General features: G+C 36.6%; 2 protein-coding genes across 2 annotated transcripts in view; one reads left to right on the top strand and one right to left on the bottom strand.

Annotated features, from left to right (window-relative positions):
- Positions 1-13,643, bottom strand: part of LOC124129187 (patched domain-containing protein 3-like) — a 76,985-nt gene that overhangs the window by 35,367 nt on the left and 27,975 nt on the right. The gene's annotated exons all lie outside the window — the stretch shown is intronic.
- The window catches only part of LOC124138308 (hybrid PKS-NRPS synthetase pytA-like), a 29,250-nt gene continuing 19,265 nt past the window's right edge, over positions 3,659-13,643 (top strand). The window contains exon 1 of the mRNA XM_048383934.1: positions 3,659-3,720. The gene's annotated coding sequence lies outside the window, so the exon portion shown is untranslated. The remainder of the gene's footprint in view (positions 3,721-13,643) is intronic.

Here is a 13,643-nt window from a genome sequence, read left to right as displayed (position 1 = left end):
CACACTAATATTTTAGACGAGTGAATATATAAATGCTAAATATAAATATGTAGTATTGCAATACTGATTCCGAGATTAACAAATATCAATAAACCAGTGAATTACGGTAATAGGGATTTATTACAATAATGTTACCCTTGTAACTGAGCCCTAAAATAGTCCGTCTTCTTATAGTAATCGTAGTCGGCATACATGTAAGTTAATCAGGTGATAACTCTTTTCTTTAATGTCATTACATCTGAGTTCGAAATAAATCAAATCTAGAGTTTGGATACGTAACAAACGAATCTGTTTGCAAAAGATAATGAAATTTCAACACTGAGTTACTCCAGAAGAACTAAGTTATCATAATAGGTTTGTATATATATATATATTCGTATATATATTTATCCACAAACTTATTGATGATCAAGTAAAATTTCTCTCGAAGCGTTAATAATTTTTACTGTTAAACAAATCTTAATTTATGAAGAATGTTACTCATGAACATCTATAAACATTTACCCCCAAAACACCATGAGTGTCATTTTAAGATATGTTTCTCTATCACAAGAAAATAAATAAGTCATAACATGATAGACGCAACATGTTCAAAATGCCTAGACTAAAGAATCATTGTAAATACATTTTACATTTTCTCACAATTTCTTATGTTTTATAGACTCAGAAAGAAACATACATTGCCACCTATTGACATGTTTTATCATCATACATGTATGTCGTCAGATTATATAAAGAGTATTGTGTTACATTTTAAACAATACGCACATTTATTTAGCAAAATACTTGCAAGGAGTGTAAAAACTAATATACTTTTAGCACTCAGTTGTTCTGGGAAACCTTTTAACTGATGATAAGGGGGACAATATTATTGTGCTCAAGTGTTAATAAATATAGAGAAAAAAAATGTCTAAATTCAAGATTATTGCCAATGTTGGGGCATCTTGAAGACCTTACAGGAAAGGAGGAAAGGAAAATATTGTCATAAATAACGATTTTGAATATACAACGTCAACGCCAGAAATAGACCATTTTCGATCATCTGCCGAAACAGATTCCATTTGGTGTAAAAGGCGCTTTAGTGTTGAAAATTATATGGGTGAGTTTTAATGTCAAGCATTCAGTGCAGTAAAAGGTAACGATGTTATTAAGATCTCAAGCAAAATAGCCTGAAAAGGGTGAAGAAAAAACGAAATATTTCATAACATTAACATCTAGAAATTGTATTAATAAATCAGTAACGGAACTGGATGTACGAAATAGGGACACAATCTACCTGATACACTTACAGAAACAAGTTTCTTCCAAAAACGTATATGCCAGTCAAGATGCAGCTAACTATAATCGGAGTGGGCTATTTTAATATACCGAAAACATAAATCTTGATGCGGAAACATCAATGAAAATAAAGTTGAGCTTAAATATGAATAATTCTTGTTTCCATTAAGACTCCTGAAAGCAAAAATCCAGGACTCGAGTTTATAGCGGAGTCTTAAAAGCTCGTTGGCATGACTTGTACAATGTCGGACTTGCTTTTAGCAGAGACATCGTATGGATGACTATGGATATGTATTTTTTTAGCTGCGAGTGCGGCGTTAACGACAACCAACCAAACAAACACATCTTAAAAACTGGAGGCCAATTGCTTTGTTACACGTCTCTGTGAAATTTGCACCAGCTGCGATAGCCCAAGGAGTTAAATTTGTATTACCAATGATAATAAGTGCTGCGTAAAGCCAAGTCTTCTTGCCTGAATAATTTACAGGAGAAAATCACTAGACTGATATATGACTTGATTACATTGAAACTCGTCTAATTCCAAGTCTCCTGCTGTTAATTAATATTGAAGAAGCGGTCATTTCAGTTGATTTGAATAATATTGAGAGAATAGTGGTGAACTAGGTAAACAACCTTGTCTTAAGCTAACACTGAAAATAGTCGGTATAAGCGTTACTGAAACATGCAAAACAATATTTACAAACGTTTGTAGTGTCTAGTTACAATCTACTTGCATCATTCACAATATACTTCATCAGCGTTGGATCAAACGAAGGTAGTAGACTGAAGCTATGTAAGTGTTGGACATTGGACTGGGACAGTCTATTAATATTATTAAGAATTATTAATACCATAGGTTGGACTGTAGGATTGGTGATAACTATAAAGCAATTATTCACTGAAAAGGTAAACTTGAAACACCTATATGCACCATTGCCGATGGTAGGATAAAAAATATCCTCTAATTGAGAAATTCATTCCAGCCAATGTGGATTGAGCGAATAAAAATAGAAAAAATGGTTCACAATAAGATATCTTCCCAAACAAAGAGATAGGAATTGATGCAATGTATCTGCAACACAATAAAATACCTCGCATGAGAATACGTTTTGTAAAGATACGATATAAGCTTGAAGCATTTATTTATTAAACTGTATAGAAAACACTACTTCCGAAAATATTAATCATTGAAACCCGTATCAAAGAACATAAAACTTTTACAGCCAAAGCAGACAATATATCAGCTTTCTCAGACCACCAGCGAAGGTTTCCTAGCCATCAAATGCAGCTTGACAAAGTCCAAATCTTCTCTACCAAATATCAGGACTTCATAAAAAGAAACTCTCAGAAGCCATAGATATCCGTAGTAACAAATCTGTGATCAACACAAGACACCCATCTGCTTATGACGATGTCACCAAGCAAAATAATCTCTGCTGAATCCCATCACCATGTTACAACGTTTTATTCTTTATCTGTCTTCATAATCTCTGTGCCATTTGTAAATGTGTTTGCCTGGCTTCGTCGAATTTGTTGTCTGCTACTTGTTATCTATTGCATCTTGTTAATGTTTATCTGATGCTTATCACAACATATCATGTGTATACCTCTCTTCACTTTGTTGTGGTCACTCGAGCTTGACCATAGTGTCAGAATCTGTATCGGATCGTCGCTATATGCAATAAACCAGAAGTTGTTATCCGGTTTAGTATTTTATATACCAACATCTGCAATGCCAGTTAATGATCTATGCATAAACATTCAGAATGACAAAATACTCTCCAAAATATTGTATGACACGAGGGATGAGGGACTTTCCAGTAATCAGCTTTCCCTTAATGTCGAGCAATATTTCAGCAGCTTTAGGAGCTACATTCCACAACGTTTGAGGTGGAATCGAAAATGCTCATTCTAAGATTCAAAGAGTACCATACAATTCTTGCTCAAAAGATGTTTTATCAAGGGTTACAACATTCAAGGCCTCAGTAAAACTCTCTCTTGTCCATCTATGAATCTTGTGGACTTTGCACGTGCAAATATTTACAATGATCTGTATTAAAATGGGAATTAAATGAAGCATTTAGTTTCATTTGACAATTTAAAAGATACGTGTCAACAGGTTCACCCTCGACCCTTCGAGATGGTAATATTGCTGACTTTTTTCAGATACAGCACAAGGAAGTTAGTTTGAAGTTTGTCTTACGTTATCCAATCCGTTTTCTTCTCGCGCGCTTACTTCTTGGAATGTTATCAAAGTGGGTGTGTCTCTAGAACACGTGGCTTCTGACATATGTACATTGCGTGTATAAGGTATGTCACGTGACAAAATGTACATGTATATATTTACATAGATATATAACATGCATACACACTTCAGCTGCATTCATGAATTTTGCTCAACTGACAAATCTCATGACAGAGGCACCCACGCACATGGTGTAGGTGAGTTATTCTCTTGACATTGTAGAGAAGAATTGATGCATTAAGAACGTAATCATTGTTTTTAAGTCTAATGTTCATATTAACATTTGCATACTGATTTCTGAATGTGTATACGCAATCCGAATTTCGGTCTTGATTCCTCTGCTCGTTTTACTTTTTACTGCCTACCGCAATTTCTAACGTGACTATTACTTTTAAGGGGACACATAAAGCCATAACTCAAGCGGGACATTTTTTGCAAAGTGTGCCTTATTAAAATTACTTTAATTCGACCAAACCCCTGCACGATCCAGATCGGCGCTGTGGTCTCATTTCGTTACTACGCTTACCCCAAGCTACGGATATTTCGACTTCGACATAACGATGGTTCACCTACTTTGTTTGCAATGTAGAGCTTTTTGTATGTATGTACCTGTTGAAATGACAACGCTAAATTGAAGTTGGAGCCGAACGCATATCTCGAGGTTTCCAATGTTTGAGGGAGATTGTTTCACGATCTGATGCCCATTTCCCGCCATTTTCATTGTCACTGTGTAATCAGGTAAAGGGGTAATATTTAAATGCAAAATTAACATGCTAGTACATAATAATATTTGAACTTGCAAAGTGGTAACTTGCATCAAATTTGTTGGGACTGACAATTAACCCGAGTCTAGTCCACTATTAGTTAGCTTGTGTTATATCGCCCTTCTACCATGACAAAATTTATTGTTGTTTTTTAAATATTTGTTGTTCAATTCAGTATATGATGTTACATATTTTCACATAACGTAACATGATACGTAAGGTTATACTTATTAGGTGTAGGTTACATACGTATACAGCAGATAGCAAATTACAGTTGGCTAGTCAGGATTCAGGTGTACAATATCATGTCAACAGGTCAATTAGCAGGCTACGTTTGCCATGTCTATTTGGGTCACATTAGTGGGAATTGTTCATGCCCAAAATAGAGAGACATATTAATTAGACAGTTCATTAGCCAATTTCTGCCATTTTCTGTCAAAGTATCGATGAAATGACAGTTTGTTTTTCTTAATACTTGAAATATGTTTATATTTTTTGCATGCCAGTATGTTATTGAGTTGTACCCAAGTAAAACAGAGCATTTTGTAAATGTAAATTGTTTTGCAAATTTTGCATTTTGAAAACATTCCACTTTAGCACAAAAGTCTTTAACATGCTTTCAATTCCAATGTGCATGAAGTAAGGAATCAGTATTAGTTTCACAAAATGAGCATAGATCATAATCAAGAATTTTCATTCTTAACGGTTTTTTCTTTGTGTAGATGATGCGATGAATAAATTTGCATTGACAATCAAGTAATTGTACATCTTTTGTACATTTTCTGTATCTATTTCAATATTGGCCAGAAGTAGGAACATGTTTTTTAGTGGAAAGATGCTGGGGTGTTATAGTTTTTGTTTTGAAGATGTTTTTTAGAACTGACAGATTTAGAGAATTTATAAAAGACCTTACCTCTATCATTCTCAATCCACCTTCATCATATTTTCTAATTAATGTTGTTTGTTTTATTTTAACCCTTTCATCGTTCTAGATAAATCTGTAAATCACTTGGAGGTTTTAGAAGAGAAGAAAATATATGTACTAATGTTGACAGGGCCAAGGTTTTAAAAACAGTAATTTTATCGATCAATGTTAGATTTATCTTCCTTCAATTCCCTAGAATTTGATTAATAATTTCAAATCTCTTTTTGTGTTGATACCCTACAGATTATTTAAGTTAGAATTAAGCTTTATTCCCTATATTTCAAAGTCCCCACTGTGCCAGTCTAGTTTCAGATCCTGACATAATTTAATATTACAGCTTGTCGTTGAGCCTATCCATATTGCTTTTGTTTTATCATTATTAATTTGTTATCCATACATTTTATAAGTACCACTGAGGGTGTCAATAGCTGTACTTAAACTTTCATATGGATATAGATATATACCATGACGAAATTAGACTAAAACTCATTGGTATTGACGACGATAATGATTGAAGTGCCATGGATTGCGCCAAAAGTGACATTGAAATATTTTCGCAATGTCAATGTGTTTTTCTGTCTCCGTGTGTTACACATTTTCGTTGGAATTCTACACGTGTCTACACTTTGCTTTATCACATCATTAGAGGTGTATTACAAATTTAATTACACATTTAACCATTAATTGTGTATATTAAAACTCAAAGAAATGAACAAGAAAACACTGAATATTGATAAAACCTCTCGAAAACCAAAAAATGAATCACGCAAAATTGTTCCTTGAAATGAAAATCACAGAAAAAAATGAAAACTCAAAATATACAGAAGCAAAAATCGGAAAGTATTTCCACTCCAGTGTAATATATTCCCACCTTCGTGTAAAATATTCTCTGCGAACACAGGGTTTAGCTATTTAGCTAATTAGGTTGCAAGTTGTTTGATTGGCGGATGCTGCCGGTAGAGCAGAACATGCTTACCCCTCGTTTGACTTTTACGCCCAGTGAAATCTGTTTTGGCAGATTATGTACGTTGTGGCACTTGGTCCTGTGTACAGCATATTGGTCACAAATCAGGTGAAGCTAAACAACGATAGTCGCGGAGAGTAAACGCTTGACTCCTTTGAGTTTCTAGGTCCTGCCTCACACTGAAACAGTAAGGAAGTGTTCCTTAGGGAAGTGACATTGTTGAATATGCCTCTGTTCACCTAGCCGTGAATGGGTATCCGGTAGGATGAGATGGTAATGTGTCTGTTAACCTTCTAGTGTCTCACAGACAGCTTGGGTTGCCTACTCCCTGGGGACCTGAGCATTAAATCGAGTACACACTGATCCAGTGACCGGGATAATATCAACGCTTTGAGCATGCCCCTATGTGGTGTGGAAATATCATTGTCAGGAGGACTGTATTACTGGCAGGAAACTCGTGTACTCTCCCAATGTCTGTCAACAGATAGGGATGTACCAAACCTAAGGCATCCAGTGTGGAGGCGACAGCGAGGTCCGCATTTTTGCCAAGTTTTCCCTGAATCTTGTCAATCACATTATTGTAAAAAGGGACAGAAAATTCAATGATATAAATGATTTCATTGGATTCATCAAAAACGACAAAATCAGGTTTGTGGTTTGAATAGGTCTGAGGCTGTATAAGGGCCTTTTCCAAAGAATTTTGTATTTATGGTTTTCCATGACGCCCTCTACATATTTTTGGTCCAGCAGTAAAGAACCATAAACAAAATCAACACTAACATTAAGATTATATCCTATATACTTGGCTCGTTTAAGAAAACTGTGGACTGCCTAGTTTTTATCACGAGTCTTGACATGCTTCACAGGAGGATAATGAGACAAGAAAATCTGTGCAAAAGTGCACAACACAATTATATCATGAAAAGCCGCCACGTTTATCAAACCACGCCTTCCATTATGATTGGATAATTTTAGCTACTGAGGGAAGAGAGAGAGCGGTGGGTACTGCTGTCTGACATAACCTTTCCTATGACGATGTCAATACCTGAATTCTTGTTTTGTTCAATCAACAACACAAGACTACGAAAAGACGCGTACAGCACAAGTATTTATGGCTTCAACTTTATTGCGAGCGTTCAGCGCTGCACACCAAATTTTCTTAAGTCTACATTTGTACTCTGCCCGAAGTTTCTCCTTGATATGGGCATTCTTGAGTTTGTCCCTAACCTCCATTCCCAAGTACAGTAAACTACGGTTATAACGAACTCAAAGGGACTACTAATTTTAGTTCGTTATAACCGTAGTTCGTTATACAGCATATATACAGCAAATATACAACCCATGGCCGGGACTGAAAAATAAGTTCGTTATATCGGTCTGTTCGTTATAAGCGTGTTCGTTATAGACGTAGTTTACTGTACGTATAGGCGTGACCTTCCGCGAGATTGTCAATAACTCCTCCTCCAAGTAAACTGACTGATCCTCCCTCTTCTACAATTGCAACGTTTCAGTTGAAAAATGTTTCGAGTCCAAAGGACATGCCGATATCATTAGAAATACATTCCAGTGACTTCAAAATCCATTCCTGAGGTACAGAATGATTATGATTATGATTATTATTATCGAGGCTGATTATTCATAAATGTGTTATTCATATATAGACTAAAATTAGCATGTCCAAATTAGCAAAGTCTAAATCACAACCCGAAAGGTTTGATCACAAATGTCAGGTGCAACCAGATTTAAAACAAGTTGCGTACCCATAAAAGTTTTGAAAACGTGAATGATTATCTGCAGGCTAAAGGAGATTTCCGAAGAATATGTGCACCTAAGCAGAAAATAGTTCATAGATTTGAAAGTAAAAAGATAAATTATGCTTTTATGTGATTGCAAATTATTTTGGTGAAATATAAATTCATTACTCAATAAAAATGAAGTGACAACACTATCTCCCCTAACAGCTGGTATAAATATTTTGAGAAGTTATCAAATCCTAAGTTTGAATACTGTGAATTTAATAAACAAAGAGTAGCGAAATGTTTAAAAGATCACTTGTGTTAAGTGCAAAAACTGAATTATTGTCAGGGGAAATTACAAAAGAAGAAATTAAAGTAGCTGTAAATTCTTTAAAGTCTGGAAAATCTCCGGGTATGGATGGTTTGCCTCCTGATTTGTTTCGAAACTTTAATGAAATACTCCCTTACTGTTTAATTCTATTTTGGATCAGTGTGTATGCCCGGATGATTGGAATGTGGGAATGTTTCTACATTAAAAAAGAAAATATGAGTGACCTATACAATTACAGAGGACTATCTTTAATTAATATCAAGGGAAAAACATTTACATCAATAGTTGAGCCTAGATTAGGATATCGGTTAGAATTAAATGAAGTGATAGCCAAATCTCAAGCTGGGTTCAGAAAGGTAGATAATTTCTTTGTCTTGCTATCACTTGCTCAAAAATATTTACGTAAGCCTAAACATCGTTTTTATGCAGCTTATATTGATTTCCGTAACACCTTTGATACGATTGATAGGAATAAGTTGTTATATACAATCATGTTATTACAGAACAGGGTGTTCATGGTAAATCATTACAGAAATGTTTGTGCTTGTGTACGCTTAGGAAATTCGAAAGCAGATATATTTTCAATGTCATGTGGTGTTAGACAAGGTTGTACGCGAAGTCCTGCACTTTTCATATTTATCATTAACCAGTCGGCTGCTGAAATGATGGAAAGTGAAACGAATGTTATCTTTGTAAATGATATGATTGACGTCATCAAAATCTTGTTGTTTGCTGATGATGTTGTTTTGGTGTCAGATTCAGTTGTTGACCTCCAAAAAAGCTGTTAGCATTGAACGTTTTTGTCAAAAGTTGAATATGGAGGTAAATTTAAAAATCTGAAACAATTGTATTTAGAAATGACGGTTATGTCAAAAGTGTAGAAAATGGTTTATGGCAATGAAAATATGAGTATAATATCTTATAAATATCTTGGTCTTGTATTTTGTTCACGTTTGGTATGGTCAAAAGCTTGTGAGACGTTAGCTATACAGGCTAAGAAAGCATGTTTTCTTATAAATAATTTTGTCAGGAAACACCCGAATATTTCATTAAATGTATTTGTTTCTATTTTTGATACAAAAATAGTTCCTATCGCATGTTATGGCAGTGTGATCAGTGTATACACTGTCGGGCACAGTGTTGAAAAAGTACAAAGTGATTAATTCTACTTTGTAAACACACATCAACCTATGCTGTGCTTGGGGAAGTGGGGCGATATTCATTGTGTGTTAAGTATTTCTGTCGCTGCATAAAGTAATGGTGTAGGCTGGTGCGTATGAACCCAACACGTTATCCTTCTTGCTGGTGTGTCCCCACTACAGGTCAAGCAGAAGTATGTTGTTACCGATATACTATCATAGTTATCCATCAAAACAAAAGTTTATAGATTTGATGTCAACAAGATATAGAAAAGCTTTGAAAGGTTTAGCCATTTTCATTAAAAGAAATTGATAATATAAATGGAAATTCCACAATTGTACAATCATGATATGGATATAATATCGTATATTTTCATCAGGGCAGAATCATGTTTTGTTGCTTGATGTCCATTTATGACATACTCCTGGCGATATCCATTAGTGTCATCAAGAGAGTTTTTAAAGGCGATTAAATTGAAAAGTTCATGATTAATGTACATTTTAAATTTCTATACCACACACCATTGGCAATGTGTGTAAGATTGTACTCTGGGCCACGGGGCCTCCAACACTGAAACAAAAATGTCTGTCGATCGACTATATTTCCGCTGTTTTGGAAGTCCATTTCATTGTGTTGTAGCCAGAGTGCATAAGTCTTTTCAAGATCGAATGTAATGAAAGAACATTTCCATAATCAAAAGAAATCTCTGCTAAAATCAGTCTATTGAACGATTCCGACTACGTCATGAGCATGTGTTTAAGAATCACTAGTAAATAGTGATCATACCGGGTGTTCGCGAAAATGTGATCTTATCCTGCCCCACCAGTGGCACCCGTCACAAACACATGCAAAGTGTTCTGAAAAACAACAACGCGGGTTACAAGTCAAAATGTCAGGCATAATATTTGTTACTGATGCGTCAAATTTGGCAAATGTCCTCCACATGCCCACCATACAACATTTTGGTGTTTCCATCATACACAGCTATACTGAGGCCTTATTACCATGATCAAACAACTTTGGGCGAGTGTGAGTGAGTGATTTTGGTATAACGCCGCTTTTAACAGTATTAGTTATATCGCAGCGTATCAGCTTAATGTGGGAGGAAAGCCCGAAGTGATACAGGTCTCAGAAGTTTACCATTTACCACACGGCTCTGTATCTCCTCGGCGTTGTCTGGTTAAGTGTATGAATTCTGTCCTGCGGAATTCTGCTCCATTCTGCTTGTAACGCGTTGACCAGTTGTGGGAGTGTCTGCGGCGTGTTCTGACTTTGACGTACACGTCAATCGAGTTCATCCCAGAGGTGTTCGATTGGTTTGAGATCTGGAGATCTCGACGGCCAGGGCAAGACGTTGATGTCGGCATTATGCAGGTAGTCTACCGCGACATGAGCCGTGTGCGGTGGAGCGTTGTCCTGTTGAAACCCTCTTGGGGTCAATGACTGGAAGAAGGTGAGGTTGAAGAATTTGATTCATGTAGCGATTTGCTGTCAAATTTCCCTGAACCACAACCACGTCAGATCTCGTGGTGTAGGATATGGCCCCAACACCATGACACCACCGCCACCGAATCTTTCGAATTCATGTCCACAATGTGGGGCAAAACGCTCATTTCGACGACGATAAACACGTTGTCTTCCATCTCGCCGGTGAAGAAGAAATCGTGATTCATCGCTAAACCATCTCCGGTTTCTCAAATTCCTGTATGCTGTAAGGTATGGCACCAACGCAAGCGTCCCTGTCGATGGATCTGTTGCAAAACCGGGACGATAACTGGTCTCCTGGGTCGGATTCCAACCTCGTGAAGATGATTCCTTACAGTCTGGTCCGATATCCCCCTCAAACCAGGGATACGTCCTGCAGTCTCCGTAGCTGTGGCATTGCGATGGCGTAGGTGGAACAGTTGAATGTAGCGATCCTGTGTAGGGGTGGTAACTCTTGGTCGGCCGGTTCTCGGACGGTCTGCAGTGGAACTGAACTGTGTGTAACCCTCCCAATGGCAGCAAATGGTGCTTTGGTGGACGTTGAAGTGGTGTGAAATAGACGACTGCGATTCCCCTCTTTGGATACGCCCTATGGCGATTTTTCCGATCGGCAGCGCTGAGTATCGGCATTTTCGAACTTGAAAATTATTGATAAATGAAGGATTATTGGCTTATGCTTGTCTTTGTATAGCCACTACAACGAGTCACGAATGCCATAACTTGCACGTGCATTTTGCTTTACTGTTTTCCTCAATGACAGTTTTCCTCAAGATATTGCAAATCGACAATGGCTGCGTTTTGACGCACCGATTGTCGATTATCAGGCCACCAACATTTTCCAATAACATATATCCAATTCATATACCGGATTTTTGTGTAGTCAGGTTCAGTGAACTTCATACTACCTGTGCGTTTCTTTTTTTGAAGAGTGTATATGTGAGAGTACGGTGAGAAACGCAGGTCAGTTGGGTCAATTGTCAACACACATCCGCACATTGTTTAGCTTGACATTCTCATATGGTAAAAGATAATATTAGCAGAATTCTTCAGCGTGCAACACGTTCACCATAACATTTTATAATGTACAGATCGGTGACACAGCCGTGTTTTTTCGTTAAAAAATCAAAACAGTGAAAGAGACCCAACGTAAACAAGATGCCCTTTACTTGCATCAATCGCCTTGGAAGAGATTATACAAACGTACATTGGTGTCCAAACCTTTTTCCAATTCATCGCTGGTGTTCCATTCATGGAACGTCTTTTCATTATTTAAGAAATTAGTTTCACTTTGTGTAAGTTCATTGGAGTATTAACCATAATACAGTGGGGGCAAAACTGTATGAACGTCGGAGCTTGTTATTAAATTCCTATAATTTTTCATATCACTATTTAAAATCTCGGAGGATGTATTACATAATTTCATTCAGTAACAATGACTCAATGTCAACAACCAACTGTAACTCGAAATAAAATCATTATCAAATGGAGAAGTGGCATTGGCGTATGTATGCTTATCTTACTCTTCAGGAACATCTTCTGTAGTTTGGTAAAAACAAATAAATTCAAATAATGTCACCATTAGATGAAAAAGGGTCTCTTAGGAGCAACATCTATACGTCAATCCCAGTGACAGCGCGTCGTAATACATGTACATAAAATACAGCTCGTCAAAACGCGAAGGGGAAGATTTCCGAAGTTGTTATGTAAACCGTGGCGATTACAAGTGTTAGTCATCATTGATCAGTTGGCCAATCATTAAAAATATAAAATATACAGATAGGTGTCAACTAGATACTAAGGTAAATATATTGACTGCTGTAGACTTTCACTTGTCAGTCTATACACGGATCGATTTCATAGTTTGGATGTGCATGTTTTCGTTTTGTTCACAAGGATGAGTCGGAGGGAGGATGTTCTTGAATTGTCATTGCATTAAATTATTATTAGAAAATGACATCGCGTTTGTGTGCTGGGGCGTACCTTCAATATCCTGGTTATTTCACTCACAGGTCGCATCGTCATACACTGTCGATCGATTTCCTTTGTCAACCTCAACTCTAGCACACACAAAGGTCACGACACAAACATGACCTCAATAGAAAGCGATAAAATAGCCAAGTAAACAGTCGCTTTCTTTTCTGTCAAGCCTAGCCACTGCGGTAGAGATAAATGCTTTTGCACCGCTCTTGTCAGCCTGATTGCCGTGTAACACATTGTGCTCTGTCTGCCTTACAGTTTTATATGTTCAACTGTGAAGGGATAGTTGTGCGAACATGGCTGTGACTCCACTATGCTAAACTGTATTTCCTCTGACTTTGTGTGCTGGCATATTAGGTGCCTCACTCTGTGAATGTGGGTTCGAATCCCGGATGCGACTCAACCCAAAAAAGTACTAGAATCTGTACTTTACTGTATGTTATCCCAAAAATAAGAGATGATAAAAAATAGCGATGTATTAATGGCCCTGTCTAAAATGTAATTCCCACTTTCATCCGATTGTGTGAGAGTAGTTGGATCGCCTTTGCTCCACAATTTATTACCAAATGGAATGAATAAGAGAAACGTGCTCTTTGACATTATGGTTTGTTTTAGTTCTAAGCATGTAATTTTCGTTCATAGTGTGCAAAAATCGATTGATAGAGACATAGACTTTACACTTTTTCAACATAACATTATTATTTTTTAAATATTGTGCTGACCTAAAATGAGTGTGTTCGTTTATTCTAATAAGACTAAATCACTGTAAAAACCGGACATATGTGCCATGATAATTAA

Source organism: Haliotis rufescens, unplaced genomic scaffold (assembly GCF_023055435.1).
Source record: "Haliotis rufescens isolate VD_foot unplaced genomic scaffold, xgHalRufe1.0.p SCAF_5, whole genome shotgun sequence".
Taxonomy (NCBI): Eukaryota; Metazoa; Mollusca; class Gastropoda; order Lepetellida; family Haliotidae; genus Haliotis; species Haliotis rufescens.
Note: the sequence above shows the minus strand (reverse complement) of the source record. Positions and strands in the feature narration are given on the sequence as shown.